Below are 18,246 nucleotides of genomic sequence, written 5' to 3'. Positions count from 1 at the left end.
ATTTTATAGAAAGAAATTATTCATAGGAAAAAATTTCTTGACACATTTTCATTCTTTATAAGCTCTTACTGAAAATCATGACTTAAACTAGCGGTTCTCAAAAGATATTCCGCATAATCCGAGGGTTCAGTGAGTTAGGCTTTTTTTAATATTAGAACCATTAATTATTTTTGAAACCTTTAATAGTCCAAACCAATTTGTTTAACGGTTCATTTAATTTTATGAAATTATTCTATGAAAAAAGAAAGGACAAAAAATTTTAAGACAAAAACATCCATAATTATTTCTCATCTCATTCATGCCATATCACACATCGAATTTAATGAAGTGTAATACTTTCTCGTCTACCTCTTTTATTTAACACAGATTTATTATTTGCATTTTAATGCAACCTTAATATATTTTTGTTTTGTATACCTGGCAACTTCGATGCATAATTACTTTGTTTATGTCCTACATGGCTTCATGTCTGTCTTTGTGTTAAGTAAGAAATATATAGTGAAGGAATTGAAACCTTAGTGAAAGAATCCTTGTGTAAGAATATAGAATGTGTCACATAAGAGAATCGCATTAACAACGTTATCGACTACGTGGAGAAATGGAAAAGGACTAAAATTAGCTGTATACTGAAAAAAAATTATTAATAAATCGTACTAAATCATTTAAAATATCAAACTATTATAGATGCCAATGATGATTATTTAATTTTAGTAATAAGTACCAAATAAAATAATGGAAATATATGCTCTAAAGCAAAATTAATATAGAAAATTTACTAAATCGTACTTGAAAAACGTAAAAATTCGTAATATTATTAACGATGCTCTTGATGCTTGAATAGTTTTGGTAAAAACTACTAATCGAAACTAAAAATAAGCTATGTTAAAACAAAATTAATAGAGAAGGGGGACTAATTCGGTTAAGACAAGCGTAAAAAATTGTTAAACTATTTTTAATGCCAGTGATGCTTAATTTTGGTAATAAGTACTAACTGAAATTCAAAAAAAAAAAATTCGCTATATACTCCAACAACTTAAAGCAGAGAATAGGCACTTATTCGTTTAGGAGTAATGAAAAAAATATTCTGGTTAGGCGAACGCAAGCTAAAAGTCACCAGTAATTGAAGACATGCCCCAACGTTTTATTTTATTTTTAATTAAATTTATTTTTTATGCACTTAAAATTAAATTTAACAAAAGCATTTAGCTTAAAATTCCTTGTCTCCAGCTGAAAAAGACCAAAAAAATTACCACATTTATTATTGATGCTAAAGATGCTAAATTAATTTTAGTATTAGTCCCTCCTGGCATTATGGTAATTGATACAGTTTTAATAGTTACTAAATGTGCGAATATGGATACATTTTATTTGGAATTCTCCGGATTTATTAAGCAGGTGAGTGTTATGACTTTAATAATAAAAAATTTGCTGGCAAATAAAAATTTTTTCTTATTTGATGTGGTTCTCTACAGAATGGTCTTTTATGTCTCATTAAGAACTATAAGAATAAAAAAAGGAAACAATATGGAAGTTTTTTATTTCAATATGAGGAATTTTTAAATTCGTTTTTTATCCTCAGAATTCTTTATTTTACGTTTTTTAGTTCATAATTTTTTGATAAAAATTGTTGTCAAAATACTTATTTTGAAAAATTAGATGGTATAACATTATGTGTTTATGTATACTTCTTGCATATTCTAATGTTTGAAGTTATATGATTCAGAAAAGTATGGAATAAAAATTCGGTACTTACGTATTAACGCTACCGCAGCTACTGGTTTGGCGGTTTTTAAATGCCACCAATCTACGCCTGAAATTTTGCGACAAATCGTAAAATAAAACACTTCATTTAAAATCAAAACACTTTCAAAATTCAAGACACTTTTTTAAAATCAAAGGAGTCAATCGGATTTCGGTGGAAAATGGGCCGATATAGAATTTAACATAGATTCAAAATAATCTCTATTTTCTTTCACCTGATGCTGTCGCCATATGAACTCTAATGAATAAGATTCCAAATGAAATAACATTTCCAAAACGTACGTTTACCAAGATAAAGTTTCATGTAATGGAAATCAGTAAATGTTCGTTTTTTTGGTAAAATATTTCGCTCCTAAAAAAATAAAATTACATCTTGTTCTGCGTTTGGCAAATACCAAAGACGCATTTTCGTAACACTAAAAAATGGCGTCAAAAATCAAGACAACAAGAAATCCAAAAGATAACTGTGTGCGAACAACAGGATTGCTCTTTATTGGTGCATTAGAGCAACTTCTGCTGCTGTGGCGTTAGTACGTAAGTATCAGGAATTCAGCTATTCTGTTTTTAAGTTACATATTGAAATTCATATCGAGATTTCGCAATTATAAAATTTTAATGTGTGGTATGTCACCTTAAAGTAATGAAGGGATAATCTGTGTATATATTATTTGAGAATAAAGTTTTCCAATGAAGAACATATCACTTTGGAATTCTCCGGATTTATAAAGCAAGTCAGTGTTATAATTCAAAAAATAAAAAATTTTACTTGTAAATAATTTTTTTTTCTTATTTGATGATAATTTTCTATAGAATGGTTGTCTACGTCCGATTATGAATAAAACAAGAAACATGAAAGTTTTATATTATAATGCGTGGAATTTTTAGAATGGTTTTTTTTTTTTTTGTTTCGTAAGCATTATCTGCCACACGGTGACTGTTCGTAAGCATATCTTACGCTTTTTAGTTTCTAAATAATGATTTTTATTGAAACTTAAAATTTTCTGATAAAAAATTGTTGCCAAAAAACTTTTTTTATAAAATTGAATTATGTAAAATTATGAGGCTTAGGTATACTTTTTGCTTATTTTAATTTTTGAAGTAATATTATTCGTATGAAGTAATTGATTTCACTGACACTCTTAGGAATCATTCCTTAGTAGTAGCCGATAAGTCATGGGAAGGTGAGCGAACTGTTGATCTTATGAATTCGGATCAATCGCGGTTTCGCATATTTTTCGGTAGAGGGCACACGTTTTTCCCCACAGAAAAGAATTTTGTTTACGTAATAAATTCGATGTTTACTTAATATCTTATTGATGTATTAGATCTATTTTGATCTATTTGCCCATTAAAGAAGAGAGGAAGGAAAAGAGTGTTGTTTTCCTTTTTATGTACGATACCCTAGAACTGCAAGTAAAAATTGTGATTCATTGTTCATATTATATGGATGGTGTTTTCGATATAAATGTAAACAACAACAATCTCTAGCTCTTGACCTGCTCTATTTCAAGGGTAGAAAGTATGCAGCTTATTCTGCTTGGCGATGTTTTCAAACAGATAATTATGTTTTTAATAAAAGGAATAAATAACATAATTTCTGAGCTCAAACCTGCTGTATTTAATAAGATATTAATGAAATTAAGTAATTCTGAAGAGTCAGAAGTAGCAATTTTTTATAGTTATTCATTGATGTATTGTTGAAAAAGGTGACATGGTTGCTAGATTTAGTAGGCTCTCGATTTCTGGCATCCCTGACTTGGCTTCTTTTTTACTCGCTTATTACTGTTTGTTCTAATTTTAAGTAGTGCACCAGCATATGTTAATGTTAACCTTTTGTTCGAGCCGAGAGATTAAGTTCATTTTATAAATCATCATTTAGGTTCAAATTTCAAAGTTAGTATATTATTGGTACAGAACATCAATACTTGTACGATTGCATATTGAAACTTAGAGGTGCTCAAGCATTCTTTTTTTTTTTAAATTCCTCTCTTATTCTTCTCGCATTTAAACAGATTTTGGTGTTTTGCACATGTACCTTCCACAACTGTGATTATCAGATTTTGTTTCTCTCGTTTAAATATTTATTTGCATTTTTCAATGTGCGTATTTTTCTTTGCTTTTATAAGGATTCTAATTATTATTCTAATTATATTATGGAAGGTTTTTACGGTAAATCAGCATGTGAATAAGTTAGCGATATGGTAAAGCTACGTAAATAGGAGTTAGCATTATACACGCACAAAATGAAATAGGCTTAGCAAGTTGTCGCCTTTTATGGCAGTAAGCTTCATCATGAAATATACGTTCAGCACAACATTCCTCCTTAATACAACAATCTGATTGGTGTTCACAAGGCCTTGATGATGCCTGTGCCTATGTATATCAAATAGTAAATTTTCACTGATTACGAAGATAAAGTAAAAATAATTAAGTTTTATTAATTTTCTCACTTATGAATTTAATTAATTTTCAAATTATTTATTTTTTAGGGTATTATTAAGTCACAGAAAATTTAGTATCTTGTCAATAAAGAATTTTTAAATCAAATTACTAAGTTCAAACTAATTTAGACCACAACAAATATAGCTCTCGAATTCAAAGTTAGTAAAGAGAGGTTTGTGAAAAAAATATTTTTAAAAAATTTATGAAAAAAGTAATATCTTATTAAAAAAATTTTTGTTTTAAATTTAAGGGCGCAAAAAATTTTTGCTATAGAATCAGACTGAAAATTCAACTTAAATTCTATTGAACAGTTTTGAAATAGAGAGTTTTGGAAAAAATATTTTTTTTAAAAATGTATAAAGGAAGTAATGTTTTTTAAAAATAATTGACTGCAAATTCAATTTAAATTAAATTCTATTGGACAGTTTTAAATTATAGCAAAAATTTTAAAAATCGACTTACCATTTGAGAACAGCTCTTTTAGTACCTTTTGCATTTCATTCTTTATCTGACATATTTTTTATTTCAAAAACAGTTTTTTATGGAGTTGAAACAATGATTATTTTATTTCTTCCATAAGTAATCAATCCATAACAGATCATGAGAGATAATGTCTCATGCTCCTGATTTTCTCAAACTCATTTCATTCTTCACCATGCACTTTTTTTTTAATTTTACAAATTAATTTTCTTAGAGTTGAAATAATTCTTGTTTTAGATTTCTCAATACATAAGTAATAAATAGTGTGTTTCATGCTTTTGACGCCTTATCCATTTCATTCTACACATTTCTTTTTATTTAAAAAATTACTTTTTATAGATTTGAAATCATGCTCGTTTTAATTCTTTCATTACAGATCAGTCTCATGATTCAGATTTATTTCATTATTCATCATTCATTTATTTTCATTATGCATTTACAGTTTACTTCTCATGAAATTAAAATTCTGCAAATTTTATTTTTTCAAATACTGATCATAAGTAAAATATAGAGGGTCTCATAGTTATGATGTATTATTTATTTTATTCTGCATCAAACGATTTTAAATATTATACTTAGTAGAATTGAAATCATGTCTATTTCAATTTCTCATTAGTGATCATTAGTAACGAATAGTATACCTTATGTTTTTGATGTGTTATTCATTTCATTCTTAATCTTAGAATTTCTTTTTATTTAATTTTTTTTCTATAATTAAAGACATGCTCGTTTTAATTCTTCCTTTAAGTGATCATAAGTATTTAATAGATTGTTTTAAGCTTCTGATGCATTGTGCATTTTATTGTACATCGTGAACTTTTGTTTTATTTCAACCATTATTGTTAATAGAAACGAGAGAATACTTTTGAAAAAACTATTTTTAATTTTTCTATTATTAATTATATTACAGATATTTTAATTCAATGAAAATGATTTAAAGTATTTTAATTTAACTTTTTGCTTGTCATGAAAATACAAGTTGTATGCCATCTAGATTAGAAATTAAAAATAAATAAGGAATAAATTAGGAATAACAAGACTAAGAAAAGCATTGCATTACCCTTACCATTGTAGTAACCTCTTGATTTGTGAATTTAGCTGGGTTTTCCATCTTTTCAGATTTGTATTCTTGATTTAAATTGCGTTAAATTTAGTAACTAAATTAGCAGTTTGAAAAAAGTTATTGAAGAATGTCGTTCATTTGGTAAATTAATAATTGCCAAAACGTTTCTTAATTTAGATATTTAAAATTTTTACAACGTCTAAATAACTTCAAAGGTTTTGAATAACAAATGTAAGGTAACCAATAATAATAGTAATTCTATAATTAAAAGGGCAAAAACATCTGAAGAAGCATCCAGTCGATATTACAAAAGATAAAGCCGACAAAGTAGAACCAGACATCCAATGGTTTATGTTTACTTTTTTTTCTCCAACAAAAACTTTTTTTTAAATCTAAAAATATTTCGAATACGCAAACTTTAATGTATGATATTTTTTTAACAACCGTCTGTTCGCAGTGATTAGTGATTCTGGTGATAAAATTAGAATTCGTGACGAAAAAATGACAACGGTTTTGATAAAAAGAAGAGCAACTTACCTTTAAAGTTATAAAATCGAAACCTACAATAGGTTGCAATTAAAAAAATAGTACAAAGTCGTTACAAATTACAAAGTACTCTCTGATACTCTTGTCACCAATGTTGCAAAAACCAGAAGTAAAAGAAAATCATACTAGTTCATAATTGAAGATTAAAGTTAAATCTAGTTGCTATAACTCATAAGCCGAAATTTATATCTATATCCTGTCAATCGGAAAGTTTCTCACTTAAGGAATTCATTTTTGCACAATTATTATTTTTTCTGTTTTTCATCGCTTCAATTAACTCATCATATTATTTCCTTCAGGTTTTGACAATTACTTTTCTATCTGACGAAGTTTGCATGTTCACCTGGCAGAGCAATCTCCTATTCTCACGATATCGTAGATTATGCTAAGCACACGATATTACAGATCTGATAAAAGATTCGTAACCTATCTAAAATACGGTATTGCGCAAACTCATCGTACACAATTTGTTGTGAGACATTTTTATAGAAAGAAATTATTCCTAGGAAGAAAACTTCTTGACACACTTTTATTTTTTATAAGCTCTTACACAAGTTCATGGTCTAAACCAGCGATCCCTGAAAGATGTTCCTTCAAACCCGAGAGTTTGGTAAGTTTGGCTTTTTTTTTATTAATATTTTAACCAATAATTATTTTTGCAACCTTTAATAGACCATATAACCCAAAGCAATTTGTTTAACATTTCGTTTACTTTTATGAAATTATTCTATGAAAAAAGAAATGACAAAATTTAAAACAAAAAGTTCCATAATTATTTCTCATCTCATTCATTCAAACGTATTTCTCATCGAAAGTTGAAATTCACAATAAAATAACCAAATGCAAGAATAAAGAATTATTTTCCCCCCGATAACTATTCTTACAGTTAAAAAGAAATATTTTTCAAGAACTATAATTCTGCCTATTTTATTCTATTTGGCTTACACGTGCGCCAAAAACTACTGGACAGAAAGCCGCTTCAAACCTATGAATTCAACTGCATAATGTAAAACTTAATTTTAAAACTATATTGATAAAGCTATTAATAAATTTCATACTTCACTATAATTATTTCCATATTATTTATTTTTCTTTTTTTCTAGCACATTCACAGCTGCTAATCCTGCTTTTCTTTCCTCAAAAAGAAACGAAGTCCGATTCAAACAGTCAAGATTCCATAAAAAAAAGAGAAAAAAAAGAAGCTCGGCCGTTTAGGAATCCGTAAACAGATACAAAAAAATTGGGAACTGCTGGTCTAAGCTAAATTGCCATTGGTTTATTTTTGCTTCTATTCCACGGCAAAGAAAACGAAAGAAAGTTTAGTGTTGTTTTTTTTTCATCACGAAATGACCAATACTTTTTCCTAAGGGACCACCAACCTTGTCAATATATATAAGAAATGGCGTTGGACAGCTGAGTTCTCAAATACAAAACTAAATCAAGCTTTGTGTAAACAATTGTAATAACTTGATTTAAGACACTGACGTATCAAAGTATCATTTTCATCTCTGAGGCATCTTAGGGGACCACTCATTGCTCCCCTATACCTGAAACTTTTAAAATGGCCCTTTGCTGTTAGAATTTTCAATCCGGCGCCAGTCTGTCCTTCCAACAAACTGTGAAATTTACAGTAAAGAACATTTTTATCTAAACGATTTTGAATCCGTTTTACAACTAGTATGATTAAAAAACCGTGAATTCCAAACTATACGTTTTTTTAACCATTTACGACTAGCAGGGTTTCAAAACTGTAAAAAAGAAATTTAACCGGATATGGTGCTGTCATCGATGTGTAAATAAGTGTATCGTATTCTAATAGTCTAAAGTCACAATTTGGGGAGTGCAGAACACTTGTAACCTTTCCTGTGTTGAGGAATAAATGGAGGCTATAGCGACAACGTTGGGATTCGAACCCCTGTTCTGTCGATCATGAGATTGACAGATTAGCCCTCTCGGTCATAATAAGTACCCAGCTTGTAGGAATTATGTGACTTCATTAGATGAGGCTAGTTGGTGTGATAAAATTATGGTTGCTTAACCGTATTGGGTGAAAGCTGTTAATAAATGGTTTTTCTCATAATTAACAGTTTTAATACCATCTTATTTATGGTTATTTGACTGTTTTGTTTGAATGTGGTAAAATAATAATTAAGTAATTTGTTATTTAACCATTTTCAGAGAAATTGTTAACAGTGTTCTTGGTGGTGGTTCTTGTTACAGAAAAGTTGGAGGGCTAATGAAATGAGTCTCTTTGATATTTTCTTAAGCCAACATCATCCGCGAACATTTGAGCATTGAACATTTAGAACTTAGTACAATTCTGAGTGTGACTTGACTTGGTGTGTGTGTGCTTCTTTTTTTTTAATTTCCTTACCGAGTATGATTTTAAAAACATTCATATTTTTCAATAATGGCTTTAAATAAGAATTCGGAGATTCCTTGCAGGCGTTGCAATTTATTTTTAATAAGAGTGTTCCCCTTCCTATTTATAGATTATTAAAAATGTTTTTATAATATTATGGGATTCTTAATTATCATAGTGCAAGTCACTTTAATTAATTGATTATCAATTGAGTATTTTAATTTCAAATTACTAATACTTGCCGATGCAAACAACTTATTACTTTCAAAATTAAGGTGAAAGGTACTTTCACTTTAATTTGGTAAGGTATAATATGGTAAAAATATGGTAAGGTGCTTTCAAAATTAAGGTTTCAAAGTTAAGGTTAACATATTTTATAATGTAATCTGAGTTTAATTTTATTTTAAAGAAATGGATATCTCATGATCTAGAGAGGTCATATACTACGAGCAAAATAAAAAGTAAACAACTGAAATAACTTCTGATCTAACTTAATGATCGGAATTTCACGTACTTAATCTTAATAGTTCGTGGACTTAACCTTAAAATGCTAATAAATTAAGTTTTATTATATTTTAAGTTATAAAATTAGACACAAAAAAGTAATTTCTCGTAATAAGCATATATTTTTCCCTGACCGATTAAGAATTTTGAACCTGGAAATATGAGGGGGGGAGGAGGAAAACTGCAATCTGAATACTTTAAGTTGAAAAGCGTCTGAAAGTTTGTACCCCTACGTGTTAATTTCACTTTTTGCGTATTTCGCTATATTTCGAGAACTTTATTAGCGAGTAAAAAAAAATTCACACACAATTACAAAATTCATTTAAACGAATATAATTCCATGTGAAATAATGATTATTATTATTTATTATTTTATCTAATAATAGTCAAAGATAATTTGTGTTTTAAGGTGATCCATTTTAAAGTGCGTAATTTTAAATGGCAGAATACAAAATTTTAACGCAATTGGTGGAATAGTTCTCAAGAAATTAAGTTTTAAACATACGACTTTTTAAAATTTGTTAACTCGGAAACTATTCGACCGATTTCCTTCAAATTTTGTAATTTTAAATTGCGTACTTTAAAATGGTTCAAAAATTCGTATTCATTAAAATACAAAAAAGTTTCGATTATTAATAAATAAAATAAAATATAATGGAATTTAAATGGGTTTATCTAAGGGGAATAATAAATTTTATGTTTGCTTATAAAGATATTTTGATTAGTTTAAAAAATTTTCGAGATTAAAGTGAACTGCGCAAAAAAGGGAAATTAACTTTAAGGGGTTCAATTTTTAGGCTAAACTATTACTACAATATTTTCAGGATTGCTATTTGCATCCATATTTTGAGGGTCAGAATTCCGATTCCCGCAGTGGACTGGTCGTTAAGACGCGGTTCCCAGCAGATCACCGAAGTCAAGCATCACTGGCAGCAGTCAGTGTGCTGGTGGGTGACCACTTGGATCAGCCTGCGTAGGGATCGAGGGTGTGCGGTATTGGTCCTCGTTAAACTGTTTTACCGTAAAGTGCTCGACTTCGCGTGCAGGTCGTCTGGCTACCGAAGCGGGGGTGCCATCGCCTCTGCAGAGGATCAAAATTGTGATGGCATGTCTTCGGATCATTCTCAGGGATGCTTCCCAGGCCGTCGCCAATAGCCCATTGTGCAGCTCTAGTGCGACGTAAATGAACAACAACAACAGAATTTCGAATCTAACAAAATTTAATGTTTGTTGATTCAGAGAAAATACTTTTTTGTGTCTGATTCCATAATTTATCACATGCTTAATATTAATTAGCAAATTTAAGATTCGATTATCAAATCCAATAAACTTAAGTCCGAGTACTTAATAAAAAGTTATTCAAAGTGTTTAGTTCTTGATTTCGCGCTAATCCTTTTTATTATGAGTTAATTTTTAATTGCATTCCTTCGGCAAAAAAAATTTAAAAATTCTCTTTAAGAATTCTCGTATTAAATTAAAAGTTAAAATATGCATCAAAGATATTTTGAATAAAATTGAAATCCATTTATTGTTAACTGAAAAAAAGTTGCCCTAAGTTACTAATTTAAATAGCTGATAGTTTGTTCATATATTACTAACATTAATAACTTTTATTTACTAACTTTAATTTAATAACTTTTATTCCATAACTTTAACTTTATATTTTGATAACTTTTTAATTTACTTTAATAATGACGTGCTTTTAAATCCCTAGCATTTTTTAAATACAAAACATGGGAAACTGATAAAAGAATAATTGTAATAAAAAAATTAATAAATAATGTTAATTAATCAATAACGGTTTTGACGGAGTTACGTTTTATGTTAAGTCTATAAAATACTGGTAGATGTATGACGAAAAAAAATCATAAGTACAGCGCGCAAAATAAGAAACGGACCACCCTGAATAACTTTTGATCTAATGATCAAATCCTCACGTTCTAGATCTCAATCATAAAGGTTTAAAGGGATGACCTCAAATATGCTAATTAATTAGCGCAGACGAAATCAGGCACAAAAATACATTCTTTCTCTGAATAAACAAACTTTTTTTTTTTTTTGATGGATTCAAATTTTTGTCTCCCAAAATATAAGGTGTATCAGCAATCTGGAAAATACATTCCCCATAGTTTCGTCAGGAGTGCACTCCACAGTTTGGACACTTCGATGTTAATTTTATTCTTTGCTTATTTCACCTTAATCTCTAGAACTTTTTAAGTAAATTGAAACAATTTTGCACACAATTATAAAATTAATTAGAAAATTCCTTGCAAAATCCAACTTTCAATAAATACTTATAATTTTTAAATTATTTTATTTGAAAATGGTCGAAATTGTAATTGTGGTATAAAGAATTGTAAGGTATAAAAATCTTTACATCATTTAAAGAATGTAATTTTACATGGCAAAATACAAAATTTAAGCGAAATTGGTTGAATTGTTCCTGATTTAAATATTTGAAGTTACGAAATCAGACACGAAAATATACTTTCTCTGAATGAATATACCTTTTTTTTCGATGGATTCGTATTTTTGACCCCTAAGATGATTTTGTAATATCTGAATAGCCACAATTTTATATATAATTATTAGTTCTCTCCCTACCTCTCTCTTTCTTAGACAATGCAAGAGTTTTTTCTCCGTAATTAGGTGTATTTCGTCACAACATCAAAAAACTGAGCTCGCGACGAATTACCGCTACAACTAGCTGTGATTGCGAGGAGTTGTGCACACGACGAAATGTGCCTGGAACGAATTTATATTTTAAGCAGTAACCTGGAAGAAAATTAGATTCCTTAATATTAACTTTTCTCGTTTTCGTTGTTTTTTGAAAATTATTTTCGCGTATCAAAAGCGTTCTTTCGCAAAATTAAAAAAAAAAATTTTAACTCAAATATAATTTCAAGCTCTAAATTAACTTTTATTTTGATTAAAGTAATTTTACTTTCAAGACCATGGAATGCTTTAATGGCAAATTTTCAAGTATGATTAAAGTTCTCTAGAAATAAAAAATTTAAATCAAACTTTTACCTTTTATTTTGTTAATAATCTTTAACATTTATTATTACTCCCACGAACTTCTATTATTACTCTTACGAACTGAAATTAAAACAGAAATAAGCTACATATTCTAAGAACTAAACAGCAAAACAATATAAAAGTAACATTTATTTGTTTATTTATGAGAAATAAAAAAAAAACCAACCAAAAACGTATCAACTTTTGATTTTTTTTTGTATTTTATTTATTTCTTGTCGCTTAAAATTTAAATAAAATATAATAATGAATAAAATGCTAAAAAATTAAAAATAATTAAATTTCCTTGCACGGCCAAACGAAAAATACTGAAAAAAAAACTATCATAATATTATTGATGCTTAATTAAATTTAGTTCTAGTCACTCCTAGTAAGATGGTAATTGGTGCAATTTTAACGCATACTAACTGTACAAATATAGGTATCAGCTATATTTGATATATATTAAAAAAGTATCAATAATGGAAGGCTTTAATACAGATACTATGAAAAAATATATTTTACCACAGTATAAAGAGATAAGCACCGATTTAACACATCGGCTGATAAGTTCCCGGTCTAATGAAGTAAACACAACTTTTTTTGTAAAATTCAAATTTATTCATCAATACGAGGTCTCGTATAGTCTTCTTTAAGAGATATACAATCACTCCATCGCCTCTCTAACATCTCTTTACCTTTCTTAAAAAAAGAAACATCTTTGGCCTCAAAATAGGCGTTTGTTTCGGCAATCACTTCCTCATTCGTGCTGAATCTCTTACCCGAGAGCATTTTTTTCAAGTCTGCAAACAAGTAGAAGTCACTAGGAGCCAAATCTGGTGAATAGGGTGAGCGCGGAAGCAACTCGAACAACGCCGAAACAACGTCAAACAGCTCTCGGAATCATCAATTCGTTGTTGTTTTTGGTCAACTGTTAGCACACGCAACACCCACTTCGAAAACAGCCTTCTCATAAACAAATGTTCGTGCAAAATAAAGCCCACACGCTCTTTTGATATATTCAGAGTGTCAGGTAAGTCATGCAACTTCACTTTGCGGTTTTCTATAACAATTTTGTGAACTTTTATTATGTTTTCCGGATTAACCACATCATTAGGGCGTCCAGAGCGAGGCGCATCTTCAACATTTGTACGACCACGTTTAAAATCAGCAAACCAGTCAATAATGGTCGATTTTCCTGGCGAAGAACCCGGATAACACTTATCGAGCCAAGCTTTAGTTTCTACGGTGTTTTTTCCCATTAAATAACAATGTTTAATAAGAACACGAAATTCTTTTTCTATCCATTGTTTCAATAATGTAAATTGGTGTTCGATTAAAATCACTGTAACATTAATATCAATCGGCAGATCGTTATAAAATTTTGACACCTTTTATTTGAAGGTTACGACTTGCTAAACAAAATACTAATTCTGCATTTAGGGAACCATCAGTATGTCAGACCGGAAACGTATCAGCCGATGTGTTAAATCACGCTATTGAGATAAAATTTGACTATCAGATGACCTCGAGCAACAGCATCATGACAAATGATTCTGAATACAATTAATCTTAATTTTAATGAAAAAATGTATTAAAAACATGTTTTGTTAATCTAATAACGTAAAACTACCTAAAATGTAATTATAAAATCTAAAAAAAAGGAAATTATTTTAGCTTTATTGTGTTGATATCTGTTTCGTACAGGATTTTGTAGTGTTGTTCAGCACTCAAAGAACTGATATTCCTGTGGCATTTAATAAAACAAGGTCAGCCAGATGTTTCGAAAAAAAAAACCGCGAGTGGGAATAAAGATTTTCGGAAACATATTTATGGAAATGAGGAACACACTATTTCGCACATTAAGTGGCTATCCATATTTTCCAAGTGCGTCGAATAAATTATAGTTTACACAAATGGGAAATAACAAGCACTCAAAAACATTCATCTGTTTAAAGCGCTTTCAAGCTCTCAAAAACAGATGCCCATTTTCAAGACTTCCCAAACATGAATGAGAAGAAACAGAAATGATTTAAAATCTATAAAACGTAAAGTTGCTAATGTAAAATTGTAAAATAAAAGGTAGAAACAAACCATTTTCATTTGTATAATTTTGAAGCAAAAATAATAATCATGTAATATTTAATAGTAATATCAAGTAATTTCTTTGTCAGTTTTTTATCAAGTAATATCTTAAAGTTGCAGTTTCTTGGGATTATTTAGTTAATATACAGTATGCAGTTACGCTTTGCGGAGAAGGTTTGAGGAACGATAAATAAACGTTACATTAAACCGAGTCTTCGCAGTTTTAGTTTCTAAATTACCTCTGCTCCATTTCCGGAGTTGTGAAAAGTTTGTTTCCTCATCATTAGACATGCGGGCAAGCTTAGAAGCGCAGTGTGGCTTATTTATTTTTTTATTAGGTGGTTGAGGGTTTTAATTTTAAAAATAAGATTACATTAACGCCATTCTGATTTTTATACGATATATTTACGTTTTATCAGAGCTATACAATATTTATTATAATTTAAATTTTACATAACTAGATAAAATCAAATGCTATTTTGTTTAAAAATTACAATTAAGTTTTTTCTATCAAACAATAATGAACAACTTTTAAAAACATAATCTAAATATGCAACAGTTATGCAATTTTCCCAGACATGAATAACTTTAAGTAATATTTTTCACTTAAAAATGCAAGCAAGAAGTGATGATATTTTCCACCTTTAAGGCTAGCTAACATCGTTATAAATTTATTACATGCAATTTAAAACAAACATCTTGACAATAGAATAGTCAACAGCAGATTAATTTACAATTTATGTATTAATATTTCTTCTTTGGGAGACAAAGTGGAAATAGAGAAAGTTGTTCCTGAAAATAAAGTAAACAAAAAGAATAATTTAAGTTAAAATACGCATAATTAGAAAATAGAGACATAATAAAAAAGGTAATTAATATTATGAAATCGATTATAAATATTATATTTTAAGCTAGGAACTTTTTCATGTCGTTTTGTCCCGTGAATCCCGATACAATTCTGACAAAAACTTTACTTTTTTATAGTTTTTCTGAAAAGTTGCTAACTTACTTATCTGAAATTTGTTAACTATAAAATCAAATAGTATCTCAGTAAGGAATGTTTTAAAAATTCGGCATTGATTAAAATAATAATTTACATATTCAATTGCAGATGCGATGTTTATTATAAGACACACTCGCATCATCATGATAAATTACGTTTAATAACATGTGTAAAAACATGTATAACATGTATATTACAAGTGTATAATTTTGTTATTTTATGGTATTTTTAAATTTTTAAAAACAAATGTAATATTAAAAGCAGATTTCTTGTCTCTTTTTAATTAAAATGAATTAAAAAATTTATTTAAAAAAACAAAAAGATTGAAACTTTTGTGTAAGTTAGCGCAAAAGTTAGCTACTTAAGTTAGTCACTTAAGTTAGCACAAAATGAATCTTCTCAGTTTTAAAAAATTACAATTTGTTAAATATTTATTTTTGAATTTTTAGTGATAGGTTTCTTCAATTTATACATTCATTTCTTTTTCAGAAGAAAGAATAGCACAGAGAAATCATGTATTCTACGAATAGAGAGTAAAGAAAACTCATGAAGCATGCAGAATACCTACAAAAAAGGGGGAGAAGAGACAAATAAAAAAAGAAACTTATAAACGAACATCAGTTTAAAATGAAAAACGGAATACAGCAACAAAAGATGAATGAGAGACAAAGAAAATTAATATCATTATCCTTTGATATTAGTACTGTATCATTCAGTAATTGATTAATTAAAAAAATCTGCTTTGTAATCATTTGTGTGCGTCATTATTCCATTGGTCATGCAATTCACAACCGCAACGAAAACTTTAAATATTTTTTACATAACCTACAATTAAGTAAGTTATTCCATTCTCCATAGAATAGTTCCTTAAGCAGTATTGTCAAACATAAAAACACAATTAACACTGTTTTCATAATTCACAGACTTTTACTCTACACTGCTAAAATTTTCCATTCTGAAAATACAGTAAAATAACCGACAGCATTGTGTTCATCCGGTTTACAATAAAGCTTATGGTTAAGAATTTTTTTTTTACCTTTACGGTGTTGAAACCCTTTGCAACTAGAACGGTTAAGAAACCTTGAATACAATTGTGGTTTTGCAGCCATTTACAAGTAGCATAGTTGCTAAACCATAAAAAAAAATTAGACGGACATCTAATATTCCAAAATCACCGATTGGACAGTGCAGAACACAGGAAACTCTTTATGTATTTAATGAATCGAATACATATTGTAGGATCACAGCTGCGATTCAAATCCCTGTTCATCCGCTCATGAGATAGACAAGTACTATATGCACTCGGAAAAAAAACAGGTTTATGAAGTAAGCCAAATTGACGCAGATAGAATTCTTGCAGTTTAACCGTATTAGGAAAAAAAAAACAATGAAAAAACGTCTTTCTCAGATTGAATATTATCTTTATTATGGTTCTTATAGAATATGGAGAAATAGCAATGAAATAAATTGAACCACTATTTAACCACTTCTACTGAAAAATTTTCAACAGTGCAATGAAAATGCATTTTCTTTCTTTTTCACATCCGCAACGGTTGGAAATTATTTAAAAATAATAACACATAAATAAAATAGAACACAGGGGAACTTGCCGACTTCTATTAATATGTATGTAAGTGATCCGCGTTGAGATCCATAGAAATTTAATTATTGCTTTAAAATACTTTAAAATATAGTAAATTTATTTGCGTAAATGTCAACCAGCAATTTTGAATTGAACGAGCAATATAGTTTTGTTTTGAATAAAAAATAATAAAATACTCTACTTAATAATCAATGTAAGGTGCAAAAAAACGGACTACCCAGAATAATTATTGATCTAATGATCGAATCTTCACGTTCTAGGACTCAATCTTAATGGCTCGAAAGGGTGATCTCAAATTTGCTATTAATAAGGGCAGACACATATTTTAAGTCACAAAAACATACTTTCCCTGAATAAACATGCCTTATTTAAAATGGACCCTCAAAAATGGACATTTTTCTGACCCCCAAAATATAGGGAGAAGCCACAATATGGGAAATATGGTTCCAATAGGTTGGTCAGAAGAGAGCTCCTATGTTTGAACCCTTTAATGCCAATTTTACTTTTAGCATATTTCATTATATCTCGAGAGCTTTTTAAGCGAATTGAAAAAAAATTTTCACACAATTATAAAATTTTACTATCCAAAAATAATTCCATGCAAAAATGACATTCATTAAATATTTATATTTATTTTATACATTATATACTTAATTTAATATATTTTATTTATATTTAATTTAATATATTTTATACATTATATATTTATTTAATATATTTAATTTTACTTATTAATTATTTATTCAAATGAAAATATTTTGAATTATAAAGTATACCATTTTTTGCATTATTTTAAAGATTATAAGTTTACTTGGCAAAATACAAATTTTGAGTCTTCGGTCGAATAGTTTCTGGAAAAATGAATTTTGAACATCTAATATTTTTGAAATTCAATTTCTTTAAACTGATCAACCTTTTTTTCTCAGATTTTGTATTTTGCTATGCAAAATTATATTCCTTAAAATTCACAATTTTTCCGACCCACGATAAATAAAATAATAATAAAACTAATAAAGATTTACTAAAAGTTATTTTTTGCATGGAATGTTCGTTGTATAATAAAATTTTATAAATATGTGCAAAAGTTTTTCAATTCGCTCAAAATGTTCTCGTAACATAGCGAAATATGTAAAATGTAAAATTACCAATAAGGGGTCCAAACTTTGAACCGCTGTCCCGACCAAACTATGAAGACCATAGTTTCAAGATTACTTTGGGGGATCAGAAATCCGAATCCGTCTAAAAAAAGACATGTAAAAAAAGAACGTACGTTTTTGTGACTAATTTCGTAACTGAGAATATCGTCTGCGCTTATCATTTAGCATATTTTAGCCATTAAGATTGAGTTCCAGAACGTGAAGATCCGATCATTAGATCCAAAG

General features: G+C 28.6%; 1 long non-coding RNA gene across 1 annotated transcript; it reads left to right on the top strand.

The window, feature by feature from the left end:
• The first annotated feature begins 6,744 nt into the window (after positions 1–6,744).
• On the top strand, positions 6,745–16,009 carry LOC122271650 (uncharacterized). Its single transcript, XR_006226534.2, has 2 exons — positions 6,745–6,902; positions 15,751–16,009. It is a non-coding gene; the product is annotated as an uncharacterized lncRNA (long non-coding RNA).
• The last annotated feature ends 2,237 nt before the right edge of the window (positions 16,010–18,246 follow it).

The sequence above is a fragment of the Parasteatoda tepidariorum genome, chromosome 5, assembly GCF_043381705.1.
Source record: "Parasteatoda tepidariorum isolate YZ-2023 chromosome 5, CAS_Ptep_4.0, whole genome shotgun sequence".
Classification (NCBI taxonomy): Eukaryota; Metazoa; Arthropoda; class Arachnida; order Araneae; family Theridiidae; genus Parasteatoda; species Parasteatoda tepidariorum.
This window is presented reverse-complemented; position numbering and strand designations above follow the sequence as displayed.